At 38.1% G+C, this 16,275-nt stretch overlaps 1 protein-coding gene across 1 annotated transcript in view; it reads right to left on the bottom strand.

The window, feature by feature from the left end:
- The window catches only part of LOC120414289 (chondroadherin-like), an 80,565-nt gene extending 68,379 nt beyond the window's left edge, over positions 1–12,186 (bottom strand). The window contains exon 1 of the mRNA XM_039575420.2: positions 11,068–12,186. The gene's annotated coding sequence lies outside the window, so the exon portion shown is untranslated. The remainder of the gene's footprint in view (positions 1–11,067) is intronic.
- Between the last annotated feature and the right edge of the window lie 4,089 nt (positions 12,187–16,275).

Here is a 16,275-nt window from a genome sequence, read left to right as displayed (position 1 = left end):
TCCGGGAATTAACGGCGGGATCGATGTTGAGCTCGGTGCTGCGGGGCGGATAATGTGTGGGATGTGGGGTACGATTGGCCCAGATTTAGACGTTTGAAGCTTACTGAAAGCACCAATAATCTTTGACGTCATTGTAATGAACTTGTTTTTAGTAATCAGTTAACTATCCGAGCAAGATAAATAACAAAATTGGAATGGAATGAATTGTTCATTCATTTATTTCTGGCAGCTTTAACCTTCGTTGCCCAAACATCGTGGTATAAAGGATAAAAATCAGGATGTCATCAAACCTCAATAAAACCACATTTTGGAAATCGAATATTTTGAAACCATATTGAGATGAGACATTTTTCAAATGGCTTTCATTCACTACAGGCTTCTTCAAACTTCACCATATTTTGGTAAAGTGTTGATGAACTATCTAAAACATTTCGACGCTAAGAATTTTTTTTTCTGTCACGCATAAAATCAATAGCGAAATGAACTTTTAGATCCACCTTTAAACTTATTATCGTGATTGATTTATAAGAACTTTTCGGTTGCATTTATTGAATTGTGATAACTTAAATCGCTAAAAAAAAGATGACTTTAATGCTGCGTTCTTTTTTTTAAACAGATAGCAATATTTTCAAGATAACTCGTTTGTTTCGATAAATACATCCGATTAATTTCCGAAAATCTTGTCAGGACACGTGTTTGGAGGTGAAAAAGTCCCCAATTTGCAACCTGTCAAACTCAGCAGCAAACCTGGATCGTCTACAGGGGCATGTGGCACAAGGGGCTGAGGTCTTCCGCAGTCTCATGTTTAAATGCAGTCAGCATAATAAATATCACACACACATACACTGCAGTTCATCTGAGCATACATACAGGTGAGAGGAACTAAGTGTCTATCCTTTTTCGACTAGTTGTAGCAGTAGGTAGTGAGTGGTGCACGAGAAAGGGCGAAAGGGGTGTGCGAAAAGCGTTGCACCGATATGAATAATTGATGAACAAAGTGTTTGCATACACAGTGAACATAAAGCACACACGTACGTACGCACACATACAAAGAACACTGTCGCACTACTTTTGCACAAATGTGAAGCCACGAACAATTGTTGACTGTGAATTGTCGTCCTTTCGGTCGTCCTAACCAAATAATCCTCTCTTGGTACCCCAAACCGATGAATGGTTTGTGTCAAGCCTTTTGGGCTTACGAGCACCTCTGTCTGTCACTATGTATGTGTGTCCAAAAAAGGTTTCATCCATGTGTATGTGTGCCCTAGCGGCGACGTAGCTAAACTCGTGATTAGATGAATAATTGTGGCTCGACAAATTGCTGTTGAAACAGACAACCCAAACCTTATACTGCAGCAGCAGCATCTGGAATCTGCATCGCATCAATTTGGGCTCCGAATGGAACGAACATTGTTGCATTATTTACACTGTTGTGAATGTGTGACGTCATTAAATGCACACCAGCACTACGGCGAACAGCAAGCTGGGCTGTTTGATTGGATTATTCCTGGCAATATGTAGAACAAAATTTTGGGACGTTTACAACTTTGTCCTTCCAAGCTGATTTAGAATCGGCTGTAATTGATTGTTTTTTCAATCATTGACTTGGTTGCTCAAAATCAATGTTTGAAAATAAGTTGCCTTTATTTGTCAACACAGAAAATTTTCAATTTGTCGTGTTTGAGCGAGCGAGTGATCTGTGATCTTTGAACCAGGACACTTCAATCGATTTTATGTTGGCGCGGTAAGGTTTTTCAAAGGCACACTCGGAGTGTAGTTTTTGTGCATTTTAAGAGGCAGTTTTTGTAGATACGGGCATTGAAGTTTGAGGACCAAAAAACATAAAATATCTTAAAATTGCTCGCATTTTCTTAAAACTTCATCAATTCCAAGGCCTTTTGAAGCACATCAAAATGTGCTTTAAACATCCAAGATTGGTTTGACTTTTCTCATAAATTTTGCAAATTACAATCAAAATGGATTTTTTTAAACCTTAATATCTTTTTGCAACAGCCTCTAACACCCATACTCCTATACTGCCCATGTTCGCATAAATGTCCCATATGCAAAAACAGCAAGCTGAGAAAAACGCATTTGAAGTTTGTCCCATACATAAGGCTACGTGTTAAGTTTTCGCGAAAAAACTGGATTTCCTCCTGATTTCTAGAACAATGTACTGGATGTTATAGGCTCTTTTGAAAGAGCACACAATTTTGAATCAAACTGCATCAATAACTCGAAATCGATGAAAATGCATATGGGACATTTATGCGATCAGGGGCAGTATAGGTCAAAGTTAGGGAATTTAATAGACTTTTAGCCTACGGTATTATCTTTTTGGCCAATCGCAGTTTTTCAACGTTAACTTTTCCCTCTTTTTTTGCGGCACTTTTTGGTCTTAATTTTGACATATTCGGAATCCTCGAGAATTTCCACGTTAGTTTGAGTTGTTGGAGTTATAAATTTGATTGGAAAAAATACCCTGAATTGAAATAATTTTTAACATTTTGTCGGATTAGGAATACTGGTATTCAAAAAGTTAGGTATTGTTGGCTGCACAAAATGGCGTTCTTAACTCAATTAGGCCCAAAATGCACGTGCGACAAGTTTGCACGACGGATTTGATGTTATTGATCAAAATCTAAACAAACTCTAACTTTTTTTTCAAAAATGTTTATTAAATTATTTTCTAAATCAAACTCCAACACCTCAAACTAACGTGAAATTCAGACCAAAAAGTGCCATCTTGTTGGCCTACAGGGCAAAAGTTAACTTTGTAAAATGTTTGTTTTAGAAAAATCGTAAAAGTATGAAAAAACTGCGTTTGGCCAAAAAGTTAATACCATAGGCTTATAGTCCATGAAATTCCTTAACTTTTGACCTATATGAGTATGGGTGTTGAAGGCTGTTGCAAAAAGATATTGAGGTTTAAAAAATCCATTTTTAACAGTAATTTGCAAAAGCTATGAGAAAATTCAAACCAACCCTGGATATTTTTAGCACATTTGAAGTGCTTCAAAAGACCTTTCGAATGTATCTAAAAGAGCTGAAATTGATGAAGTTTTACGGAAATGCGAGTAATTTTAAGATATTTTATGTTTTTTGGACCTCAAACTTCAAAGCCCGTTCTACCCCACTTCCCTTTGTCGGGGCTTAGGGCTCATACTTGGCATTAGTTCATCTCAGGTATAGGCGAAAAACTCGCTCTTAAGTTATTTGCTAGGTAGATTTTCTATCATCACTGCACGCCACTTTCACGACAAGTCCCGTGTACTTTTTTCATCGCCTGCTGTTTTTTTATTGAACAAATTTATCCCTTTATCAGCACGGTTTTGATAGTCACACTTTTGCTCCTATCGCTGCCGTAGCCGGACTATGGAGGAAATAATAATGAGCCTTCTGCATGTCTGTCCTCTCACAACATTTTCCCAATGGGGCAAAGTTTCCAAACGAGTTTAGTATGTTTTATCACTGTCTCTCTCTCTCACCGTCTCCATGTGTCGTCCTGGTTTCGAAAAGGCCTGGTCCTCTACGGTGTAATTGGTCGTCCTGTGGTACAGCTGGAAAGTACTTGATTCCAAATGTAAATTTTACCTTTTGTTACCTTATATGTGTAACATGCACTTCCTATTTGAATGAAACCATTGTGTAGTTAAAACTCAAGCCAAGGTTAGTAAATTCATCACATCTTTAAGTGAATTACTCCTGGTTTTAGCCAAACACTTCTTCCGATGCCGTCTCTCAGATATTTTTAACCCAAGTGTAACCTTCGGTACACGATAATCTCTATACCACCTAAAGGTTAAAGGAGCAAACAGCGACAACTACCACTTTCCACAGCGTCCCTTTTCACCCCACGTGGTGTTGCTGCTGCCGGGAGACACGTGAAGATGAAAACGTTGTTGGGTGCCATTCATAGCAGCAGCGGGTGATTCATGAATAACTTTGCTCGCTTCTCGTGCTTCATCCTTTCATTTACAGAGAATTCGGACCCCACTCAAGTAAAACTAGGTGAAAAGGGATTCTGGTCTCACACTGTGGGGCAGCCAGATTGAGCCGGCTAATGGTTGATGAACGGTGAGGGGTTAACTCGTTGGCAAGTGCTTCGTATCAAGATATTTATTCAATTAAATGGTGGATTTTAGCTTTTTAAAAGGCTTTTCGAGCTCACTTTTCATTCGTTACGGGATATAAATATGTCGCTGTAATATTTATTTTTATTGATAACAAAATCAATTCTTTGTTCGTATTAAGGCAATACATTCCAATATGACAAGAATGGAATCTAATGGTAACCGTTTGGTTTTTGGTATCCAATCCAAAACGGCAGCAAGCTTGGCCGAATTACTTGAATATCACGAAAACGAAACTATTGGCACTACGCCCCCCGGGGCATGGCCTTCCTCTAACGTGGGATTTCTGCTCCAGCGCCTCTGACGAGACAGGAGAAACCGGGACCGACGTTTTACTTCACCATCCGATAGAAGCTCAGTGGATAAGGCGGGAATCGAACCCGCGTCTCATAGCATCATCGGGATCGGCGGCCGAAGCCGCTACCCCTGCGCCACGAGACCCACGAGAATATCACTTGTAGGGCAAATCACGATTTGCAAAAAAGGGGATAAATAAAAGCAAAAAAAAAAAAAACTCAGCTTTTAGGTTGCTTTGGATGTAAAAGAGTTGGTTTAGAGAACGCTGTTGCATATCAACAATTTACAAAAGTAAGTTTTGAACGTATTTTCAGATTCAAAGATATAAACTCCATGTTATTTAAAAATTATATCTCCACTGAATTCTGCCCCGCTTCAGATTAAAACCACCGTGATTAATCAAAACCCAGCTGGTTCTGCTTCAATTCCCATGGACCCCGTCCTGTCCAAACAAGGCTGCTTTCGGACCAACTTGTTCAACATTACCTGAGGAGAGGGCGGTCGTCACACATACACGGGCAAATAATTAGGAGGATAACTTTGGCGTCCCAGGGCATGCCAGATTTCTCACCCTCAAACTCCCTCTTGGAAATTTGCACAGAGTTGGATAAAGTTATCAAGTCAAAAGGGCACTTCATTGGGGGACTCACCTTTAAAGGTATGCCGCCCTGCTAACCTCACCCTTCTGGGGAAGGGAGAAGGGTCTAACCACACGTGGTTGACTTTTGGACTACATCAATTAAAGATCCTTCCGGAAGATTGGAAAGCGGTGATTTTGAAGTGGTTTGGAGCACATTTTGGGTTGGAATTCAAGTGCCCTCTTGTCCCGAGACCGATCGAGATAAATTCAGAAGTGATTACGTGACAAATTCGAGCCAAATTGATTCAACTTTAATCATGGGGAAATGGCTGGAAACAGTCGTTCGGGGAACGTGCTGCACTCTTGACAGCTGGGATAAAATTTCAAATCCATACATATTATGTCCCCGATCCGGAAAATCCAGAGTGCGCTTCGGATCAGACCCAACCCAGTGACAAGTATTTATTTTGTGCAGTAGAAAATCCGATTTTCCACACAGTCGTCATCCTCGATAGGAGAGAGTGACAGAGATTTCGTGCTCCTTTATTTTTTGAATGAAAGTTTTTTCATGTTCCGCATTTTATGAAGCTTTTGTTTTTTGACAATATCCCATAAAGTTGTCAATCTAAAGATGGATTACAAATTTATATGAAGGCCAAACTAACTTTTATGCTGTATTTTAAAAATGTTAGAAAATCTGAAGATGTCCTGAAATTGACCCGCACCCTCGCCTGAAAACTAAAACAACAAACCGACTAGGAAAAGGGGCGAAAAAGCGCAAAATCGCTTACTCAACTGTTATTTTTCTCACTGCATTTTAGATTTATTCTGCAACTTTTGCGACCCACCCCCGTCGAAGTCGTTCCAGCATCCAGTGTTGCCAGACGAGAGATACCGAATCCATCCATATCACATTCTGGGCTTCCCGGATCAGAAGCAGCAGACTTTTCAGCTTAAGTCATAGTTCCGGGTGAAAACCGTTGGTGCTCGCTCTCCGCGAACTGTTCCATATTTATTTGTGCATTTTATTTCGCATACTGCCAGAAGTGCGGGGAGTTGTTCACCAAATGCCTGCATCATCATCGCCAGCACCAGAACGAAGGTTGGCCAGTTTAAAGTTAGTTTACGATTCAGTTAGTTATACTTGAATGTTTTGATGAATGTAGTTGCGGTCTATTTTGATTATTCCAACTAAAAGTAAGATTCTATCACAACCATAGAATTCTGTTAAAAAAGTTTGGTTTTAAATTGTGTTGTCTTTTAAAAAACTAAGTACTATTTGAAACACACAGATGTAATACAGTTTTCGAACGTGCAATTTTCTGATCAATCATCAAAGACACCAAGTCTTAGAAAAAAGGCAAGCCTACTTTTGAATCGACTTTATCTTTCACATAAAATGAATTTCTTAATCCGTATTTTCTGATTTTAGGTTTAAGGTGACAAATACCCGCAACTTTCGAGCCATGGAGAAATACGGGCGCAAAATATGCCGCCGAGTTAAATTTAAAATTTAAGCTGAAAATTTGCAGTTTTTCTTTTTATTTTTCAATAATGCCCATTAGTGATCATTTCTAAAAATATTTTTTTCAATAAGTTTAGAAAATTTCCAAAAAATCGTCTAAGAAACATTGATGGTTGGACCTTTTATTGCTGAGATAAAATGGATAGAAAAAAATAAACAGGAAAATTTATGTTTTCATAGTCTTACACAAGTTTCACCCAATTTTCTATTGCCAATATCTCACTGTTGATCCAATTTTCATTGCTAAAAAAATAGTGAAATATTCTGATCTTTCCAAAAAATAATTTGAAATTTTGGAATCAAGACTTACATTTCAAAATAGCCAAATAGTCAAACTCCCCTTTGCAACGATTCAAAAAAATTCAGAATATTTTTTTTTCGAAAGGATCAGAAATTTTTTCACGAAGGCTATAAAATCACTCGAAAAATAAATTTCTTAAATGTTAACATGATTTCGGCTCAAGTTCGGAAGATTTAATAAAGGATGGTTCTTATCATATTATTCACGAAATTATGGATAGCTATATATATGTCACCCCACATATTCGGTTTAAAGTTCGGCCAATGTTCAACAAATCTTAGAAATTCGCAACCGAACATAATGATTTGCTTTTACCTTTGTGTGACAGCTTTTCGTGTGATCTTTTGATTATGTATCAAACCAACTGATTTTTTATAGGTTTGACTCAGCATTGACTCTTGAAATTTACAAATTCGAAACACTTTTTTCTTTTGGATGTAAACAAACTTTTGATTCTCTTCAGGAATACTTATTTTTTACAAAATAATGACTTCACACGCTGAAATCAACGAATCTCAAGTTTAACCCTCTACTGCCCAATTTTTTTATTCAATTTTTTTTTGTTTTTTCCCCTGTTCAGGAGGTCATTTTGAGCAAATTTTGGTCTACGAAAAACTTTTTCTTGTTTTATGTTTTTATTGTTTCATTTTTAGTATTTTAATTTGCATTTATCTTGTTTAGTTTATGTTTGTTTTTGGTAGTAATTGTCCTATTCTACCACCTCCTATCATTAAATTTTGCCTATCTTTTTTTTTCGTGTTTTTACAGTCACTTTTTAAATTTTTTGCTAGTTTTTCAAATTTTCTGCTATAGAATGGCACCATCATCATTTAAATTGCAAAAAAAAATGCACAGAGGCATAGTCTGGGACACTACAAAAATTACTGCATACTTCTTTTTACTTAAAATGTAGGAAATATTAGTATGAAACACAGCCAAAGTTGACCCCTAAAAAATGTCATTTTTAAAAACATTGGCAAAGTCACATAAAACAAGTAAAACTTCAAACCCATAAATTTTCAAAAATTTTAAGAGTTCTTCTTTTCAATGCTTTTTAAAGATCAAAAATTGGTTGAAAATGTTTTTTTGGCGATTTTTTAATCGAAGCCCGTCTTAAGGCGGGGTTGGGTTGTAGAGGGTTATGAATGGCCTAAAATAACAGTAAAATTCAGTTGTTCCCACAATTGTCGGAGGCACAATAATATCTTACAATCATGGAACAGGCAATTTGGAGGCAGTGTGTTGCTGTTCGAGATAAAATAGTCTCGGAAAGTATTTTTTTACTTAAAAAGTTTCACTTTTAATAATTAAATAGTAAGAGAATGTCCTTATAAGGGTCCTAAAAATAGTAGGGTCGACCAAAAAGAAGCATTTGGCATGCTATTGACAAATTATTACAAAAGTGTTCCGAATTTGTGGGTGTTCCGAATATGTGGGATGACTGTAGCTATTGCTATAGCCTGTATAGAGCCCTAAGACGTAGTTTTTTGGTTAATTTATTTATTGATAAAAGGTTGAAAAAAGATTTAAAAATAACTATTTGACAAAAACATGTTAAAAGTTTTTAGGTCAATTGTAGATATCAGACATAATTTTGTAATTTCACGTACCTAATTGAAACATTGAATCTGTTCTTGGTTTAATGTTTCAATTACCAAAACCTTTCTTTACACCTGCGCTAGTAGCTCAAAATATGCAACGAAATAATTGAAAAAATTTCAGAGATTGATCAAAAACACTGTACAATTCTGCATCATTGCTCACTCTCTGTTTACGCATTAAACAATGCATCAAGCATTTCTGTTTCAGTGCGAAAAAATAACGTTCCATAAATATATTTTTCATCTCTACCAACCGCACAAAAATAACAATTCATCATGCACAAAACGAATCGATATCGGGTGGCCTTCCCTGTTCATATGATAATTACCCGACGAATTCTGCCAATAATTTGCCATTTTATTTTATTTTTTTCGCGCGGATTGCGATTGAATTTCCCGCACCACGAATGTATGAATAAAGCTCATACAGAGGGTTGAAAAATCACCCCCGTAATTTCCACCCACAGGAGCAGATTTTGCAAAAGTTATTTCAATTTATCGCATCCGGTCGCTGCTGATCAACGTTTCCCGATAAGAGTGCGCACACACCCCCCTCCCTCGTAAATCACTTCACAAACACAGCGAACTGCACTGATTTTACCCGGGTTTTGGATTGTCCCGGGCGTTTTTCCGACGTTGCTGCTGCTGCTGCACTTTTCGATGCTGCTTTTTCCGGCAGGCAGGCAACTGCAGTGAGAGCAATAACGACCTTCGACCCCCCTTAGTTGGACCGAATTGAAAAGCGTAATCAAAACAGATTTTCATTAATTTAAATTCTATTATAATGGTGCACTTAATTTTTATGAGCTCCAAATGAAACGGGAAGGAGTGAGGTTTTAGCGGATGCACTTTAGATAGTGCAGATTTCAGTCAGGGGACACACCGTCGTTTGGACACAGTTTCATGCGAAATATAATATAATCAAACGTTTCTTCTTTTATTTTATTCGCTATTTTCTTTTAAAGTGTCAGATTAATTTTGAGTTTAAATGAAAGAAGAAAATTCCGTCATCATCAAAATGTCCAATTGCGTATAATTTACCCTAACATCAAATCTAAGTTTGATCTGCACTGAAAAAAACAAACAGATAATCAGCAACTGGCGCTGAAGCCAAGCTGACACAGTCGGCAAAAACTTCTCCTCATCATAATCGACACCGACGGAAACGGCAAAGAGGTAGAGCATCCTATATAGAAATAGTCCACATCGAGTCAGTAAGCTGCATCCCACGACGAAGCTCTACTGCTCTCAGGGTGTATCCGGGTGATATTTTGGAGCAGAATTTTCGGGGAAAAGTTCACCAAGCAGTAATCAACCTCTGCACGAACCTGGGGAGTAGACTTCCAATCAAATCGGTGGTGATTATAGCTTATGTAAATTGGGATAATTGAACATGGAGTCGCCGTGATTTGAAACTAGTTGCTTCCGGTTACGGCGAAGAGCTTTGAGCTAATCCAAACGGTGCAAGTTGAGTTGAGAGCTGGGTGTAAATTACTTCACCGGTAATTGATGTTTGGACATGGTAATGATTGACTTCTCGTTAAGAAGGTGAAGTTTGCATAAACATTTTCTCAAGAAATCTGCTTTTTGACCATTTTACCACTATGAGGTAAAACCAAATCATGTCAGGAAGTAGGTACATAACTTTTAATCAAACTATATAATATTATGTTCACTTTTCAAGTTTTTATGAAAATATAAGAAAAAGGTTCAACACTTTAACATTTGAAACTTAAAACACTAACATTGCAACTGTTAATTTGGTACAATCAGCAACATAATATTTTGTAGTCTGGTCTCGACTCCCGGGTATTTAGACAATGCGAGAATCGATATCTTCACAATGAATAACAAGTACAGTTGACTCTCTCGTTGTCGATATTGAAGGGACCGTCGAGAGTGAGAGTTATCAAACTATAGAACGAAAATTCAAAGCAATCTATTTGAAGGGCCTGAAAATTTATTGACAGCTGGAGCAATATTAATATCGAGAAGATCGACTGCCAGAGAGTTGACTGTATTTTTAATCTAGCAAAGCTTTGCAAAGCTAAGTCTTCCTTTAAATCTACCGGGTTATAAAAATATAGATTCAATCAATAATTTTGCTTTTAATATAATCGTGAAACATTAACATTAAAAAAAATATTGTATAGCTTTTAAACGGACATTGACATTGAAATTTAAAATTTTAAAGATTTTTTTCGTTAGAGCATAATGGTTCTTTGATCCGAAAAAAAACAATAATCAAAGTTTTACCATTGCTCTGATGTACAAACAAGTTTCAATAGAATTAGAATCACAAAATAAGGCTGTTACAAATGCTTTTGTTCTGGAAGTTGAACATCCTCCCAGAACAAAGTCGCCCATAATTTTCCGGTAATTTCCCGAAATGACACCAACAATCGCGCGATACACCCTAACCTGTACCATCATCATTCCCGTTGATGCCGTGGTCGTCGTCGGCGTCATCAAACCGGCATGTGGCAGCCCTTACTGCTAGCCACAAACTGCATTACACCGTGCAATTTTGTCCTCTTCTTCAACGAGCTGCCTAGGCCATGGTTCCGCTACTCGGGCCGGCAAAAAAGGCGAAAAATATGAAAAACATCGTAAAAACTCAGTCGACCAACCTTTCGCTTTTGCAGTCCAGTTCTGGTCAGTCCGTTGAGTCTCGCTTCCTGTGGATGAGCGATCCCACCTCGGTGCAGTATCCGATGTCCTCGGTTGAGGGAGGGCTACCAAATGGACACTCGCAAACGGGCCGCACTGGCACAGGTTCAGATCCTCTGGATAGTATCTTCAATCTACACGCAAAAACACACACACACTTTTGCCCTCTACTCACACTAGACAAGCGCACTTGGCCCAGCTATCGCTGGGTCACTGTAATCTACCCTCGACCCCGGAAGTACGCTCACCCCCCCAGGAATCCCTCGGAACGGTCGTCAGTTAATAAATAATCAACAGATAACTCGGTCTGGCGTGGCGTGCATCTTCTCTTCCGGGCAGCGCACGTGGTGGTGCTGGCCAACACGTTCCACAATCACTGCTGGGACGGCCAACACACACCAGCGCCATTCATCATCGTAGCAGGCGGCAGCATCGCGGGACCAGTTCCGGCCAGGTCTTCTATGGTGCGCTAGCGATTCACGCAAAACTCTTGCGGTAAACAAAAGAGAGAGTGCGCGCCTACTCGTAGGCAGCCCGCGCGACACCACGCGTTCTGTCCGTTTTTATTGCTCTCGACGGTATCGCGAACGGGTCGTGTGGCCAATTCCGCGCGGCAATCTGACCAGACACAATGGGAAAACCCGCGTCCGACGCGTAAGAATTACCTTAGATAACTAACCTGCGATCCACCGTTGACGGACTGTCAACTCTGTTGGTGGTGGCCCCAGTTCGGAGGTTCGGATTGCCGATTCCGGAAGCGCATGCGCCCTGGGTGGGCCTTCCAGTCGGCGAAAACATCTGGCAAGTGTGACCGAGTGACCGATTCGGCGAAAAGGCCTTTTCTATCCGCGGGGACCATGTGGCACGGTGATTAATTGCCGAGGCCTCGGAGGTCGGACGGGACGGGAGCGGGTTGATGCTGGCTGGTTTATTTATGTGTGCTGTCCTGTCGCTGTCCTGGTACCGACCTCGGTTCCGCTGGGGCCCCGGCGGCGACCAACGGGTGCCAACTTGCCACGAAGACAGCTCAATTAATTGTGGTGGATGATGGGAGGTGGGTGTTTGTGAGTTCAACAGATGGCGCGGCGGTTGGCGGAGATGAGGCGCGAACTTTGACAATTCGTAATTTGTGGCGCGGAAGACGATGGGAAAGGGGGACAGATGGGTTTAATTAGATTAATTTAATAGGAATGCAAACTGTTTTGTGGTTAAAATATTGTGAACGATTTACGGATGGTTTCAAAGCGAGTTGGACACAAGGGGATTCAGACGAGAGCAAGGAATAATATCTAGCCATTGATGCGATTTGTTCACCAGCATGAAGTTTTCACATGATAAAAGCATTTATAACTTACGATCAGTCGCATGCGTGAAATTAGCACACATTTTCTACACCCAAAATTCCGAATCGAGGGAATCGTTCCCTCAAAATTTATTCAAGGCTCTGCGCCAAAATCGAGAGAATAATGCTACCAACTAACACTATCAAAACAAATGTGATCATTCGTTAGTTGATACAATAAATCTCCAACAAGTGTCATATATCGTGTCATTGGGTTAGTATGTCAAAGGTCTCTGGTTCGATTCCCGTAGTCGACACTTTTGGTTTTTTAACTTTTTTTTTTGCAAATTAACCTCGTGAGAATAATTATCTCGTCCATCTTGAGCTGTGATCTCTGTTTCCGTAAATGGTACCACTATTCTCTCGTCTCGAGGCCATTATTCTCTCGGACTAGCACTGCTCAGTTTTGGTTGTAAGGACCCTTGTAAGAGAAGCCAAAACACGTATTGTGGTTTAAGAAATACACGTCTTCTCTTTATTTTAAGCCTGTAAGTATGCAGTATTTTGTATTTTGTATTCCGGGAGAATCATGACCTCGAGTCGAGAGAATAAATGTACCGTTTACGGACACAGACAATAAAGCTCGAGATGGCCGAGAGAATTATGCGCTCGAGTTCATTTCCGTAAAAAAAGTTCACCTTTCGGTTGACTACGGGAATCTAACAAGGGATTTTAACAGGCTAACTCAATATCTTAACTGTTATTGATTCTCTCAAGTTCAGCATTATGCCTTCCATACAATTTGAGAAAATTATTCCTTCGATAATATCAGAAAAAAACACTAAGATTAAAAAACCAAATATGAAAAAATAATGAAAATTTAGTTTGATCGCAGGACATTTTTTTTCAAAAATTTCAGTAGAGGAATTTGTAAATCCTTAAACAGGTTTACATGCTGTTTCTCGATTTTTTTATATAAAGGCTATCGTTTTCATATTAAAAAATAAATTTCAATTAATTTCTTTCCTGTTGATGATAAGTAATCAATTTCAATATGTTTCGACACCTTACACTACAAATTGAAGAAAGCGCATAGGCAACGCAGTCAACAACTAATCAGGTTCAAGGTAAAACATATGTAGCTAGTTGCAAACATTCGATAAATTAATTGAAACAAATTAGTTATCGTGTCTCGCCGTCATTTAGCACACTCTAAAGTAAATGAAAGAGGAAAAGCTAACTTCACATCATATTTTTTCCACTCCACTTGGCACGCCTTTTGGAGGCCTAAGCGTTCACGTCAAGCCGTCATCACCTCCTGCAACTGTTATCGATGGTGAGCCGCACACCCCTCCCCCTCTAACTGAAAGCAATATAATGTTTTAATTTGCTGCAATTTGCGGTGCATATGCTAGCACGTGTGAGTGATGCACTCGGCAGTGCAGGTGGCAACGGGCAACACGTGTCCGATGAATTAACAAGAGTATGAAGCGGTTGTTCAACGATGGTTTATGCGTTTGGAGTGTTTTTTTTTCTTTCATGATGAATGGATTTTGATACTTGCTGATTGTGTAACATTATACAATACGGTTATTTTAAATATAAATTTTAATAAAAATCAATCATGTTTGGCAGGTTAATCTCTTGGTTCTAATTCCATCCAATTTGATTATTTTTACTATTTAAGCTGTATTCACATTATACCGCATCCGCCGCCGCAGCCGCATCCGTATAAAATTTGACAGTACGGACGCACATTGCGGACGCGATTTCTCCAATGCATTTCATATGCAGCCATTCACACTGTTCCGCATCCGTATACGGATCCGTACTGCGGATACGGATGCGGAACAGTGTGAATGGTTGCATATGAAATGCATTGTAGAAATCGCGTCCGCACTGTGCGTCCGTACTGTCAAATTTTATACGGATGCGGCTGCGGCTGCGGATGCGGTATAATGTGAATACAGCTTTAAACAACACTTCCTACTAAGCTTTTTACCACTCGAGTTCAGTTAAAAACTCTGGATAGTTTGCTATACGTCGTAACAGCCAGCGCGACCTCTAACACTTATTTGATATTTTATCCGAAACAAATCAAATTTTCATTGTTGTTCTGTAAGTAGCAGTTAAGGACGTGCAGATGAACAATTCAAAGCATTTTTAAATTTAATAATTCGTCTTTTAATTACGAAAATTTAGGTAACCATCGCTTAAATTTTACAATTATCGCAGTTTTAGTGGAAAAAGTTGTTTTTTTTTCTCTTTTTCGTCATATTCCCGTTTTTAAGCGTGGCGCGTTGGCGCGTCGAAAAAATACAGTTTTCATTTTCAAAAAATCATATCTCGGAAACGTACGGGTCGACATCGCCAATTTTTTTATATGCTTGAATCCGATAAAAATATTTTCATGACATAGGGCTCTTTGGTCCAGACACGGTCAAAACGCCATTTTATGTTTTAAAACACCTTTTTCAATAGTTTGGCTGTTTTTTTCGAATCTCAAATTATTTTTCCTTGAAAGGCAAACTAATCACTTTTCATTTGCGTCCAAGACAACTAAAGTCGGTTGAAATGGCACGGAGTCATGATTTTTTTTAGAAGTCAATATTTTTTAAATGTCTTAAAGTAACTCTCTTACTTTGTCCTACATTTTCAAACAATTTTTGTATGATCAGTTTAAAAAAACTTATCTAATTAAAAAACTACACAACTTTTAAGTTTTAAAGTGATTAGTAGATGTTTGCAAAATATGCTTATATTTTGAATAAATGATACATTTAGTTATGCTCTATTTCGATTAATTTCGATGTAACTTGCAAATTTTTTTCTTTTGATGAGTCAAACTATTTTTTTTACATATCTGTGTAAAAATTTTACACAAATCTTATTGGATCTTATTATTTCTGTTGAACAGTATCAAAACAAAATTTAAACAAAAAACTGGAAAGAGAAAATTCAACTTGTTTCAATGCTTTGAATTTATCAACGATCATTGAAGTCCCAATTTAAATTTAAATTAAATTCATGCCCAAGTAGCAAGACAAATGCCTGTGATTCTTAAGCATTTTTATAATAGTTTTATTAAATGCAATAAAGATTTGTTACATCTTTCACCAAATCCGACAGGTTTTACCATTCCACAAACTTAAACATATTTTAAAGAATTTTTCAAGATATCATGAAGAATTTTGTTTAGAAGTTTTGATTAAGCTTTCAACTTTACACTTTAAGTACGCCTGAAGAATTCTTGATATAGCTTGATTAACTTAACAAATGCTGCTTTAAATCTGTTAAGTCTTCCGTAAGCATTTTATCAATCTTGTTAGATTTGTACTTTCACTTTGACATATTCAGTTGTACGTGAACAGCGTAGTGAAATACATTGAGAGGCGAGCTGATTTTTTGAAAAACGCTTCTGGGCATAATTGCTAGTGAATTTTCGGTTAAAGTTTTAAAATTACATATGACTTAATAACTATGTGTTGATAATAATAAAATATTTTTTGATTGGTGGTTTTTTATCGTGTTTGAATTGTGATAGAATTGTGAGAAATCGGAACATTTCACTGAACCAGAAATTCTTTTGCTTTGCAATTGTTGCATGTACTGGTGCTGTGCATTATCATTATTGTGTCAAAGTGGATGTACATCATGTTATTTTGCAATTTAGCGTTACTAAACGAGGCATTTTATCAAATTGTTTTCGTTTTAGTGTTCTTTGTCCTGCCCCTTTTATCAAAGCCTTTCAGCCTTGATTAGAACTTCTTTAAATACATATGGTTTTCGAAAAGTAGTTGATAAAACTTTTCATCCTTAGAGTTACCTTGTTCAAAACTATCAAGATTTTATTATCTGTATTGCTACGCGCTGTCATTTACAGTTT

This window comes from Culex pipiens, chromosome 1 (assembly GCF_016801865.2).
Source record: "Culex pipiens pallens isolate TS chromosome 1, TS_CPP_V2, whole genome shotgun sequence".
Classification (NCBI taxonomy): Eukaryota; Metazoa; Arthropoda; class Insecta; order Diptera; family Culicidae; genus Culex; species Culex pipiens.
This window is presented reverse-complemented; position numbering and strand designations above follow the sequence as displayed.